This window comes from Poecilia formosa, unplaced genomic scaffold (assembly GCF_000485575.1).
Source record: "Poecilia formosa unplaced genomic scaffold, Poecilia_formosa-5.1.2 Scaffold245, whole genome shotgun sequence".
NCBI classification, from domain to species: Eukaryota; Metazoa; Chordata; class Actinopteri; order Cyprinodontiformes; family Poeciliidae; genus Poecilia; species Poecilia formosa.
In genome coordinates this window covers 699,064-713,047 of record NW_006800184.1, presented here as the reverse complement: position 1 = coordinate 713,047, position 13,984 = coordinate 699,064, and the positions used below count along the sequence as shown (strand labels likewise).

The 13,984-nt window shown below is 41.2% G+C and overlaps 1 long non-coding RNA gene across 1 annotated transcript in view; it reads left to right on the top strand.

Annotated features, from left to right (window-relative positions):
- The first annotated feature begins 2,881 nt into the window (after positions 1–2,881).
- LOC107838371 (uncharacterized) overlaps positions 2,882–13,984 on the top strand; it is a 47,175-nt gene continuing 36,072 nt past the window's right edge. The window contains exons 1-4 of the long non-coding RNA XR_001664426.1: positions 2,882–3,137; positions 3,220–3,292; positions 3,459–4,094; positions 4,385–4,497. This is a non-coding gene — a long non-coding RNA (uncharacterized LOC107838371). The remainder of the gene's footprint in view (positions 3,138–3,219; positions 3,293–3,458; positions 4,095–4,384; positions 4,498–13,984) is intronic.

Sequence of the window (13,984 nt, the reverse complement as noted above, 5' to 3'; positions counted from 1 at the left end):
GAGGAAGAAGAGAAAGAAATTAGTAATACAAATGACCAACAGACAGAGAGCTGGGTAGAGTAGCGAAAAGGTGTACTAAAGGAAGAGTAGCATCATATTTTTACTCAAGTAAAGGTGAAAAGGTGAAAAGTCCCGTAATTACTCAAGTAAGAGCACAAAAGTATCTGATGTAATATTTTAAAATATAATGCTGACAGACAAATATATAAAGCTGTGATTATTCTGGTATTTTAAAACCAAAATTATGCCCCAACATTACATAATGTAAAATGCAAATATGTTTCTCAAGTTTTATGGACATTCATTTATTCAAGTGAGCCTACCACCCACAGAGAGGAATGTTGGGATCCTGAGTGGTAGGTGGGACCATGGATCATAGTGCACTAATTCCTGATGGCCTAACCTGGCTTTGGTTACATGGAATGTGTCACCTCAGTGGAATGCTGCTGGTTTCAAAGTCACCTCCTGGTTTCTGCCAACCAGTGCACTGTGCATACTTTGGAAAGTAAACATAAACATACAATGTGTCTATAATTTCTTAATGTTTACCAAAACTCGGCTGATTTGATAGAGAACAGTTTCCATAAATTTCAAACAGTGAATCTCCTAATATTTTGCCTGAACATCTGATCCTGCTATCATTTCAGGGACAAACACATAAAATAGGAAAACAGAAAAGCAAATAATTGTTGGAGCTCATCAAGACAGCTCAATTCCTCTACACTCCCTGGTCAGGCGGGTCTGGTACATATAGGGTGAATGTTTCCCATTCTGCCCCATATCCCAGCCACCTCACTGTTTGTGGATCTATTACCCTTAGAAACATTCATGTCTTAATGACGCAGCCAAACAAAGGACCAACAGTCATTTTTGATTGTTATTATTATTACAAGAGCCTTGTAATGGTAAACTGTTTTTTTGGCTTAACACCTACCTGATGAACTACCTGTAGCAATCCGTAGTGGGTTATGATGAAACATCTGACTGTTCATGTGGCTGTCAGCTGTGTTGATGCCTGTATGTTCATAGATTTGTTGAGATAAATAAGTATGTGACCCAGATCCACCCCTTTATTATTTACCCAGCACCATCTGACTGGTATGTCTATTGAAGCCTATTTTACAGCACAGTCTTGAGGAATCCCTCTTTTCTTTGCATTTTGCCTCAAAGAAACCAGAGTTCAGTATCAATTCTATGTGCGATCTATCTACCAGGCATGGTCAAAATTATAAAAACATCTTCAAATGAATATGTATATATATATGTATGTATATATTGTATATATTGCCAATCACCTGAATGATGCACAAAGTTGTGGCCCTGCACACATCTGATTCAACCTTAGGAACAATTTCCAGATGTTTGAAAGTGGTGCTTTCATCTGTCCAAACAATTATATGCAAGTATAGAAATGATGGGAATGTCCAACCATCATACCAGTCAGTAAGGAGACAGGTTCTGTGTCTAAGAGATAAATGTGTTTTGGTATTAAATGTGCAGATTGAACCCAGAAGAAAAGCCTAAGACCTCATGAATACACTGGCTGGAGCTGGTAAGACAGAGTCATTATCCACAGTGAAACATGTTCTGTACCGACATCGAACTTGACTTGGTTTCACAGTTCTGTCAGGCGGAACGGGTCAGAATTTCAGTAAAACTCTGAAAGAAGCTCATGGAAGGATGTCCATCATGTTTCACCCTCGTCCTTCAGTTAAAAAGTAACATTACAAAATACAGAGAAAAAGTAGGGAATCTTTTTGCTTCATTGTGACATTTAGCAAATAGAAATAATTTTAGTAATTCCCACTGACCTGAAACAAGAGAAGCTTGGTCAAACTTAACTTCAGACTGTGAGAAAAAACAGGTGGATGTCTGTTTTTATTCGGTGTATGTAAACATCTGGTTTTAACTGTGAATGAGTTTCCACAGCCAATCAGGTGTACTCAGACCTTACATCACCAAGACAATGCAAAGAGTTAAGTCCAGTATGGTAAAGCACCATTCCACTGGAATTCCAGAGAAAGAAACTTTTAATGCTTCAACATGATGGTCAAGAGTTCTTGTTTCTGCATCATAAGTGTTTCCTCACTTCCCACTAACTAGTAGCGTTTTTACTTGGGGGTGCACCAATAAATTGGCCCCGATTTCCTTAAGTTTGAGTGATCAGCCGATACTTACAGGTTGAACATATTTACCTCCACAAGAGTCCAAAAGTAATCCTCTGTCCCCTTTTGCCCACCAGGTCAGGTGTGAATGCATGCAGTTAACAGTAGTCACCCTCTTGCCAACTTAGAAACTTTGACTTTTCAGACAAAAATCTGAATTTTTGCATCGGCCAAAATCAGAATTAGCAGGTCAGGCCAACCAGAAAACTGCAATCGGTGCACCCTAATTTTTATTCATTAAAAGGGTGATCTTGTAGGCTGTAGAGCTTGAACGAATTCTTGCACACCAAGATTTTGTCTCTAATAAAATAAAACTAAGGTAAACAAGCAAGCTGAGATTGTAGTCATAGCTGTATGAACAACACTGTATGATGCTGTATCAAGACATATGTCCCTAACCCGTCATTTGATTCTTCTCAACTCAAAACTCATCATTAAAGAACATACTGCTAGATAATCCTTTCACAGACTGAAAAAACTGTGAGTTTTCCATTTTAATGCATTCAATGAGAAGGGGGGAAAAAAGATTATTAAGAACTGAACTTGCCTGTGATAATTCAGAGTTGATGCATCTAAACGAGAACCTTTTCACACCACCATGAGTTTGCAAATCAAAAATACTTCCCCTGCTTGGTGACCATTATATCTTATCTGTCGCTGATACTTCTTTTTTTCAAGAGGCTGCATTTACAGATTGATGCCACAAGGGGGCAGGGTTTCTCTGCTCTAAGAAAAAAACAATTTCGGTCAGAATGAAACCAGTCCAGCTACCTCACTATTTACAGTAAATGCTTGACTTTTCGGTTAACCACGGGCTGTGTCAGCATAACATGAACACAGAAGAGTTGCAGTTGTATTTTTCCTGAAACATCTCTAGGATAAACTTTATTGACTCTCATCAACCGATGAGTGTGTAGTTCAGAGGAGCCCGGCGAATCACGGTGTCCCGACGTTACGTTGGTGTATTCAAACGTAGGCAAATGGAGGGCTTTGTAGACATGCTTTGGTTTAGATGTGTATTTGAATGGCAGGTGGTGTTTCTGTGTCTGTTTAGGGAAATAACAGCAGGCTCCTCCCACGTGCCCTCACCTCCAACCTCCAACGGACGTCAACTGACACAAATCCAGGTGAGCTGCCTCCCCTGTTGTTCTGCTGTTTACATGTTTTGAGTTTTAAACTTTAAAAGAAGTGACGCTGTAATCCTATTACTAGCAGAAAAAAACGCCTCATACACACATTTTTTTTTATTCTTGGCTAGACAAAAAAAAATTTACTTGAGCTTAATTTTTTCAGAAGTTTGCCTCTGTTGTGTTTGGAGTGGGAAGCCATGGGATAAACGTTAAAGGGACGAACTAAAGAGAAGATCCGCTCAGTCACAAGGCAGAACTATGAAGAACTGTGTGGGATGCCTGGAGCTGCCTGGGGGAACAACAGCCTGCTGAATGACTCTGCTTTCATGTTGTACTTTTACCCTCATACTTTAATTTAAGATCATCTGTCCTTACTTTAAATTCTTCTCTAAATACACTGATGTTTAACTTTGAACTTTCCAAAGCATCCCTACTTTGCTTCTGAGGAGAGGAGCACACCACAGGCTGTATGTAATTAGAGTGAATGTAAATGTGCTTTTACATGCAACATCCCCTGTGAGATTTTTGTCCCTCAGCCTCATTTTTGTGGATGTGACCCCCTGTGTTTTTGCGCTCCTTCTCCACCACCCATGCAAGGACAGCATCGTGACTCTCTTCCTCAGTGCCAGAGTATCACCAAAACCAATCAGTCTGCATTCTTTAAGAAAAGAGGAACTTTTCTTCTGGTCTGTCTTGTCCTGTAATCTTGGTGTGGAGTTTGTAGAGTTGTTTATGAAGAAATTAGAAGGTTTTTTTCAACGTTGAAGTCGGAGCATATTCTGAGCTTTTGTAAGCTGAGGTAAGCTAATGTTTTATTTTTTTATCTTTATTTTCATGACTCAGGATTTTTAAACTTTCTACATAGACAATATTTGTTAGTGAACCACCAACGCAAGAGTCCTGTCTGTATTATCTGGTTATAGCAAATCCAATTCGGTCAGGATTAAACCAGGTTTCACTGGATTACTTTCAGTCCAATGACTGTTTTCCCACAACTTATTGAAGTTGTGGGAAAGCACAACTTTTCCAATTTGTGCTTCAACTTTTGAACTTTTTAGAATTGTGGATTTGGTGGCTTTCCTCCTGTAGGCACATGGTGATGTCCAGCCAAGTTATTCTGCAGGGTGATGGGTCATCACTTCCACTGCCCACTCACTTTGACTGGGACCAGGCCATGAAGGATTGTGGATTCTCAGAGAAAGGTCAGTCCGACGCTGCAGAAAGAGGAAGTCTGTCTGTGTGTGTCTGTTGGACATTTCAGATTTACATGTTACAAGTCTTTACTTCATCCAGATGTTAATTTTTGGGCCTGTAAGTATAATGTACTGAGTAAATTATTCCTACTCGCGTCATTCGAGGTTTATCCCGAAGTGAGGGATGAAATGTGTTTGGCCTTTTAGTGGCAAGAAGCCGGTTGAAACAAAGGGGAGTATTCTGCTGCTTTCTGTGATTGAAGAGATAATATTGGAAAGGACAGCTTTGCCTTGTGGGATACCGCAGAGTTCAGTCCTGGTTCCCATTCTCTTTGTCCTTCCAGATTATTAGTTGGTATAAGCTCTATGCTGATGACACCAGCTGTACTGAGTTCTAAGACTGATCATGTTCCATGATAACACGATTCCTGTAAATGCTGACATAATTTGTTCTTCAAGCTTCTCAGAAATGTGTTCATGAGCATCATTTCAAATAGGTGGCTTCAGATGATCTAGAATAATATTTGAAAGCTCACATCAGACACTAAACTGGAGATAAGTCTCGCATGTATTTGCTTTTGCTCATCTCTAATGTGACCCATGCTGGATCAGTATCAGATTCTGCAGAACTCTGCTACGTGAATATTTGCTGCTACAAACAGAATAGCTTTACTCACTCCAGTTTGGGCTTCTCTGTACTGGTTCCTGTTCATGATGTTTATCATTTCTTTGTGATGTTTTCCTGCTTTTAGCACTCACTAGTCCACTCAGTGTCAGGTTTCAGGACTTTGTTTGAGACCCTCTGTGCATTGTGAAGAGATTCCTTGTCTTTATATCTGAGGTTTCTATCTCATTCTTCTGCAGTGTATTTGACAACTGCCAAGGCTTTGCCATTGATGGTCTGGATTTGTTTTGACTGTACAGCTTGCTTCTCAAAACCTGCTACTTTGCATTTGTTTGAGGCAGGTTTCCTTTTGGTCTGAACAAGGTACCAATTGCCTGTGGAATCACAAGGCATTCATAGCCATCTTTAATATCTGTACTGTTGGTTGTCCTGGTAGCGATCACCTTGCTTCTCTTGTGCACAATTTGGCTACCCTTATATAGTCTGAATGACACCCCAATGTCCTTGCTGTATATCCTGGTTAGGTGGATACCCATCTCTTTCTGAATATACAGCTTGATTTCATCCATGATGTGTAGGTGACTGATTGTAACTCCGTTTTAAAACTCATATCCATATCCACTTGTTCTTTGATGATCAGACTCAGGCAGTTCAGACTAGAAATGCATTGATCCGTTATTTATATCTGTAACGGTCCTTATATTGAAAACCATTCTAGTTTGGGTATCAGTAACAATGTGCCCTATCCACAAGGGCAGATCTGTTCAGTCTAATTCTATGTTTTGTGCTCTGAGCGACGTCGTGCTTTATTATTTATTTTTATTGAACATGTTGGACCAAAATAGTCAACATATGATTTTTATTAGTTCCAGTTTCTTTATTATTTATTTTACATTGGCTGTACTCCTGACCAAACTAAAGTCGTGTTGCTTTTAGATGTTTTACCAAGCTTGTGAAGCTATTGGTGTATTTACATGTACTGTACCCATGCAGAATTATCACATCAATTTTAATTCAGTACTTTTATGTTTGTTTTAAAAAAAAAATCGCTTTTAGTCAGTTCAGCTCTGATTTTCTGCATCAAATGATAATAAACCTCCGATAGCCGTATCGGTATTGGATGTGAAAAAAGTGGATCTGCACCGATCCACTTTGGGTCTGAAGGTCTGAAGTAGGGATGCTCCTCCCTACTTCAGACCTTCAGACCCACTGAGCTTTCTGTATGACAGATCTCAATGTGCTGTTGATGTGCTGCAGCTGTAAGCATTCATCTGCTCTGTCAACTAGTAGCTGACAGCCAGAAGCTGATGTTGTATTTATATTCCTTTTGTAATCTCAAAGCACGTTGATGTGTTTTTTGTAAATCTGTGAAAACATCTGTATACATAACCTTTACTTTGCGGTGACGCACGCATTTCCCAGTTCTCTCCAAAGTGATCTGATTCAGTGCGTCGGCTGAGGTATTGCTGTGACCTTCTGGGTGTCTAGCAGCTGACCCCGGATCAGATTGAGGTTGGTGACATTTTACACCTCAGTGCCTTCTTATGGCACATTAACCCTTGGATGGGACTTCATAATAGGGTGTATAAATCTGTGGAGTTGAAAGCAGCAGGTAGAAGTCAGCATCAGCAATGAAAAACAGTTCTTGACTTCAACAAAGCCTCCCCTGGATTACTCAGTTAGTCTTAAAGATTAATTAGACTGTGGAGCACTGCGGAAAGAGAGGACTTTACTGCCTATTTGCATAATGTTCATATAGTTTGTGCAATTTTGCTAAATCGAGAGAGGGAGACGAGCGGAAAGGGAGGTTTGCACTTATCGTAAAACAAAGTGTGACACCGTTAACTGCTGCACTGCTTTTAGTAAAGATCCATCTCTGCTTCAGAGTCGTTATCACCCTCCTTATTATAGATTCAAAAACAACACACGCGCACAAAAACGCCCCCCAAACGCTCGCTTTGGTTGACACACTTAGTTTAGCTTTGTGGGATTGTGTGTTTGCATTTGCATGTGCGAGTGTTTGTGTGTGTGTGTGTGCAGCAGGCTGAGTTATGAGCGTGAATGGAGTGCACGGTGTTTGACCATGTGCATTGTGTTTTATGAGATGAGCAAGCTTTAATGACTCTGTCACCAGTAAATGGGTGCTGATTTGTGGCACAGCTGTCGCTCCACACTCTCCCATCACACATTTAGACACACAACCAATCTGCATCTGAACTGAGGCCACACCTAAACGTCCACATTTACCATATATATGTAAAATGTTATACTGAGATGTGACGGCTCATGCAGATTTTTGGCACAAACTGTCTCATAAATGCATTTTGTGGCTACATAAAGTGATTGACATGTACAGTCTAATCAGGAAAACATTACATGTTCTCGGATCCAGGCAGCAGTTCTACATAAAATCTGACATCTGATGTAAAATTGAAATTTTTGAGCTTTGTGTTATAATGTTATTCCCTCATCAAAAACGTACCTGCAGTGTTGCCTTGATTCTTTCATGCATGTTTGAGAAACCCTTTTCTCTCCATGGCAACCAATCCGCTGTGCAAAGTGGCTGGGTGGACTTAGCTCCACCTCCTCCTCAGAACTTCCACCTCCCGGAGCATCCTTCCCCTCGACTCCTCCAGTCAGTTCCTCCAGACTAGCCAGCAGCAATTAGCAAACACCTGGTGGAACTGCCCATCTGCTGAGTTATAGAAGTAACTCCTATAATGATAGGAGTTACTTCTCAGTGTAACACTGGCAAAAACATTGTTAAAGAGTTGATACAGGAGCCATGTTGTGATGACTTCGCGAAGGCAGTTTTAGGAAGAAAACAAGAGTTTTTAAAGAGGCAGAGACCCAATTTCAAGGTGTTAAACTAGGAAGTAATTTTTATTTATTTTAAGACATATTTGATATAAATAGCATTTTATTAACAACCTAAGTTAACATAGTTACTTGATTATGTTATAAATTGGCAGAATGTGCTTGAAAAACCACATAATACTGCCCCTTTAATTAACTCATCTCTTCTACTGAGGAATTTATTGATCTATAAAACCAGCTGATGTAGTTCCTATGGCATGTTTTGTGGTTCCATAGAGCATATTTTTTATTTTATCCAGTAAAACGCTGCATTTTCAACTGCTCGCTCCACATCTCCTCCAACTTGCTGTTTGCACCAAAAACTGGGTGGCAAGCAAAGACTTTTTGTAATTCCTCAAGTCATTGTAGTTTAATATTATAAATTGCTTAAGGACACTAAACATTTACAAATGAGGGGGAAAAAACAACAAAAAATAGAAGGGAAATACTTTTTCATATGACAATATGTTATTTTATCTAAGAGTCATTTAGTGATTAAAAGGACTCCCAAAGCAAGACATTAACCAAAGTTGTGTCAACACATAAGTTAACAAAACACCAGTTTTTAACTGGATATTCTTGTTGTTGCTAGAAAACTTTAGGGCAGTTCTCTTATTGAACTTATAAGCTACCAAAAGAAACAGAAGTTGACCTGGTTAGACTGAGACACCAATGAGAACATTCTGAAACTTTTCCTGTTCTCATCATGGAGGTTGTTTCTGGTGCAGCGGAGGCACCAGAAAGTTTCTGATAGTCTGCTGTAATCCCAGCTCATCGCCAGCAGATGTCACTGTTGTCGAGTGTTTAGGGAGTTTTAAACTCCAGCGGTAGTTTCATTTTTAGTTTTGTCTGCCAGCACTTGCTCCTCTTCTTCATCGCTTTATTGCATCAACTTGCAGCTGTTCAGACAGTTGTGTTGATCTGTCCATCTGTCTTGTTTACAGACTCTGAGCTCGCTGACAGTGTAGCAGGTGTGCCCTTTTGATTTCACCGAAATGTCAGATGACGGCGTGTGTGAGGAGTGTTTGTCTTATCAAGTTTGGAATGATTTCCCATGTTCTGCTCTCCCTCTCTCCTACTGCCAGCTCCTCCATGTCCCCCCCTCCTCCCCCCGCCCCTGCCCACCCCCTTCATTAAGCGATGGGGCTGCGGCGGCGATTCCACTCATGTGTGCTGCACCTTGTTGACTTTAGGCTCATTAGGAGGCCAAATGAATATGACGAGTTTTGACATTAGGCTACAGCTGGAACAAATGTGCCAGCCGCTCGCTTTGCGGCCCAGCCAATTCCTCCCCCTCCCCGCCCCCCACTCTCTCTCCAATTTCTTACCAAGCATATGCAAACATGTGCCTGCTTGTTTTCGGGGAATAGCTTGATGGGTTTTTCTGCAATATTGGGAGATGTAGATGCGAGGCCTGTGTTGTTGAATTGAATTGCACGCTTTGATGCAGAGACAGATTGTAAAACTGTGCTTTTATTAAATCCTTCATTAGGATTCATCAGTGAGATTGGATCAGAAAAAGGTCACCGTGCAGATGCAACCTCCCCCCCACTTTTTTCCTCTTTGTTACACCCCCCCACCCACTCCTTTATATATGTACATCCACCCTCCTCCAGCGTGTTTACCCCCATCTTCGCCTTTTTGACTCCACTCAGCAAAAGGCAGCACCTCATGCTTGCTTTCCTCCCTCGCTAGCTTTTACCCAAAACAAATTTGCAATGAAAATGGGTAAAAATGATCATCATGGGCCTGCTAGGGAAACACAAGGTGAAAGTGACATTATCCCGCCCCACCACCCTCGCTCCTTCACCCCCCTCCAGCCCTGTCGTCCTCGCAGCCTGGCGCCAGTGGGACGGCTGTGCCACAAATCATTTGTATACTCTCATTTCTGCAAGCGGCCCGCGATGTTGCTTACTGCTTAGCGAGCAGATGACTTTTAGAAAGAAGAGTGAATTTAGAGGAAGGGGATGACGAGATGGGGAGATGAGGGAAGAGGGGTTGCAGGAGGGAGGCGTGGGGGGGTAATTTGCGGCGCGCGAGGAACGTCTGTGGGAGTTGAAATTGAGAGGGAAATTGTGTGCGCCATATGTCAAGTTCTGCAAAGGAGGTTTTCATGGCACACCTTGTGTGTGTGTGTGTGTGTGTGTGTGTGTGTTTTCTGTTGCAAAATGAACCATCTGGGTTGTTTATTGAATCACCTTCACCATTGTCTGTGTTCCCTGCTATTATCAGTGAAAGAGCTACAGGAAATGTGCTGCACAGATTGTCTGTAGCTTAGTGTTTGGTCATCTTTGTCTGTCTCACATGTTAGCTCTCTCACACACATGCACACACACACACACACATACCCTTCCCCCATCCAACGGCCGGTGCAAGACATGATTCTTCTGCTCTGATGAATATGTTCTCTACGCAAGTCTGAGCATGGAGGTTCCTAGCAGGCGATCGCGTGATGTTACCGGGGATTATTTCACCTGCAACACGAGCACAGATTTATTTATCTTCCGGCTTCATCAAGCATCTATATTACATCTAAAAGTGCAAAAAATGTGTCGGCTATCATCGCTCCTTTTCTCACCCCCCACCCACACATCCTCCCACGTTCACACGCTTGCTCACACATCCCCTCGGTGTGGAGTAAATATAGAGCAGAGACAGTGTGGCACAGTGACCTGCAGAGGAACTCGTACACTTCGCCTGCTACTTCCACTGGGGCCTGTGCTTTCAGGAAAGCCATGAAGTATTCATGGCTTAGTCACGGGATCTGTGAGGCAGGGATGGTGGAAACGGCAAAGTCTCTGGAAGTGCACTGCAGGCGGCTCAGCAGGGCTCAGATGATGTTACACAATATGCAGGGTACGGGGATCCGCTGTCTACTTCTGTTCGCTGCTTGATCTGTAAAGGAGAGAGCTGCATCTCCCTGAAACATTTTCACCTTACAGGACTTAAGTTTCATTTTAGCTTGTACACGTCTGCTTTATATTCGTCTGATCGTGTTTCCGTGTCTGTTCTGTTTGCGTGTTGTTTTTCCGCCCTACTACCCGCTTTGAGAGACCGTCCCGTTCTTCCTTTTTACCCCAAAGGCAGTCTGGGAGGTGGGCGTCCCGAGCGCGAGCGCATTTAGAAGGAGCTGTTTGTGACCCACATTCATATGATCCAACCCTGTGGGGCCTCAGGAGAGCTTCAGGGCGGCCGTGCCCTCTGTGTGGGGCGCTATGGTGAGGCAGAGGCTCTGAATTTTGCAGCTCATGAATGTTGGAGCTTCCTTTATGTCCAAAGGGACTAGAGTTGGTGAAGACTGGTGACTGCTTGCTGTCATCCGTCCGTCGGTCTATACCCACTTACCCTTGTGGGGTCGTTATTCAGCCATACGGTGAATCTTTTGAACGCTCTAGCAGTGGTTGTTTTGCAGGATTGTGTCCTGTATTTCACTCCGTCCTTCATCTCTGACCCACTTCTCTGTCCCTGAGATAACTTTTATTTGTTAATTGGCACTATGTAAATGAAACTGAATTGAATTAAACTATTTGTTTAGTTCAGATAGAAAGTCAGATTTTTTTCGCTATGCTTTTAATAACTGACGAGCTTAAAGGGATCCACGTCTTGTTGAACATGTTGGCATGAATATCTTGTAATTTTCCTTTTAACGTAAGAGCTGTGGTTTGTGATGTGTTAGAAACCCACACATAATTACTTCAAAATTGTTTATACATTTATTACATTTTCACTTTTATTTTAAGCTGTGGAATGCATACCCGACCGATGAAGCGAGCAGGTTATAGTGGATTTGAGCCTTTAAACAAAACAGCCCACAAAACATCTGGATTGGGGCAAACTACCAAACTAAAGTTTTCATGTGTCATTACACATAAGATAACCATTGAATCAAAATGGCAAAAAAATGACTTTGATCTACTGTTTACTGTATTAACTAGATCTAACACCATTAGCAAGAGCTAACAGAACATCAAGACAAGTTTATGAATGGATTTGTTAGTGAAGCATCTTTAAGTGTTTGTAACAAACCATTCTAATATATTTGAGAAAATATTTTGATCCCGATGCTGACCGTAACCAGCTTTGGCGGCCGAATCTCTCCTGTTCGTCCATTTGGTTCTCCTCATTTTGATTTCCTTTTCTCATTTCTGCAGGATGCATTTCAGTTTAACATAAAAATGGCGACGTCTGTGTGACGATGTATTATTTAATTTATGAAAACTAAATGGCCTACAATGTTTTTACTTTATTGTTTTCAGAACTGAAATAAATGTTTCCCATATAAAGTATATTGTTGCCACTAATGGTGGATTTCTTTAAAATTTAACGTGATTGAAGACAAATTTAAATTAGTTTTGCTTAGTATTAATTTTACTGTTTTTACTATAATCACTTCTGGCCCGAGACTTGAGTCTTGGTGCTAGTTTTTATCTTGTGTAATGTAGAGTGTGAGGAAGCCAGTATGTGTCTTATGGGATGTTAATGGCTCATAGAAGTCTGTTCATTCTAGCTGTAGCTGCATAACAATGACCACGTGAATGTCTCTCCAAATAAATGCTGTATTAAATGACGTTGGATCATTTAAGAAGCAAAGTAACCTATCGCTGACATTCTCTTCCTGCTAAGCTAGCGGCAACTCTACAAGGACACGGAGATGTTGCGACTCATCCATCATTATTTTCTCCTCCTAACTTGTCTCTGTCATGGTTGGTGTGTCATGACACAGCAATGTTATATTTTGGTGTAGCAAAACACCAAACTGTTTACTGCAGCGGGAAGGGCTTCACTGGAGCTCGACTTCAAGGTGTCTTGTAGACTTTGAATGGTCTATGCAAAAACCACGATCCCGAAACGTCACTGTGCGTTGACAGCTCAACCTCTGTCTGACCATGTTGGCCCCTTCAGAGATGCAAAAGGTGAGAATAAAAGGATCTGGTTTTGGGGGGCAGAATTTAGACTTGGCTTGCACTTTTTCCCTCAAAGGGCCTGAGATTTGACTTGTTTCTGGAAAAATGACTTGTGAATATTTCTGCTCCCTGTGTATGTGTGGGCTCACTCCAGGTACTCTGACTTCCTCTCACAAGCTGCTTTTCCATAACAAATGTGCGCAAAACTTTGTTGGTATTCTGTTAAACACACAAAACAAATCCCAATTTCAATGTTTCAATTCAATAAGAAACACAATCAAAATCATATGTCAGAAGGTTTGTTCACACAACAATTTGATATAAGACATCATCCTCTTACCACTTCCTGTCGTCTTCTTTGTCTTTACCACCTTTAGTAACACTCGGCTGTTGATCACGTGACTCATGTCATGCAAAAAAACTGTTTCCGTTGCAGTTCTGCAAAATACTCATGTATAAGCGGCTGAAAATCCACCTGATTCTATAGTGAAAAACTACTAATTGACTAACATATATGTTTTCTTTTTAAATCGGCATGTTTCCATCAAGCAAATTTATTTTTGTAATTCCAATTTGTGCAATTATATGGCCAATGGAAACACAAGTGTTGGGTTAATTGGTCTCTCTCAGTTACCCTCAGTTGTGAAAGTGCACGTACATAATTGTTTGTCCTGTGTTTGTGTTACCCTGGTGACCTGTTCCAGGGTCGCCTCTGCCTATTGCCCCATAACCACTGAAAACACACCAACCCCCACTGCCACTCTGCAAGGATAATAGATAATGAATGGATGGAGATGAACGTTAGAGACATTTAAGTTTACATTTTCAGAACATGATTGGGCTGAAGTGAAGAGAACTGAAACGATTTCCAACATTAAAGCGTCCGTCTCATTGACACCACAGATAGAGGCATCTTTGTAAAAGCCCAGCAAAAACACATAATCATTTCATGCATAAAATAAACATTAAACAGCAATAACAAGTCATTAAAATGTGGGATTCAGAGCTCCTTTTAAAGATGAGAGACAATCGCTACATTTTCTAGTAGAAACAGAGGTCTCCTTCTGTGGAAAAGTATTGATTTCGTGTTTCTCAAAGTCTCCCCGAGTCA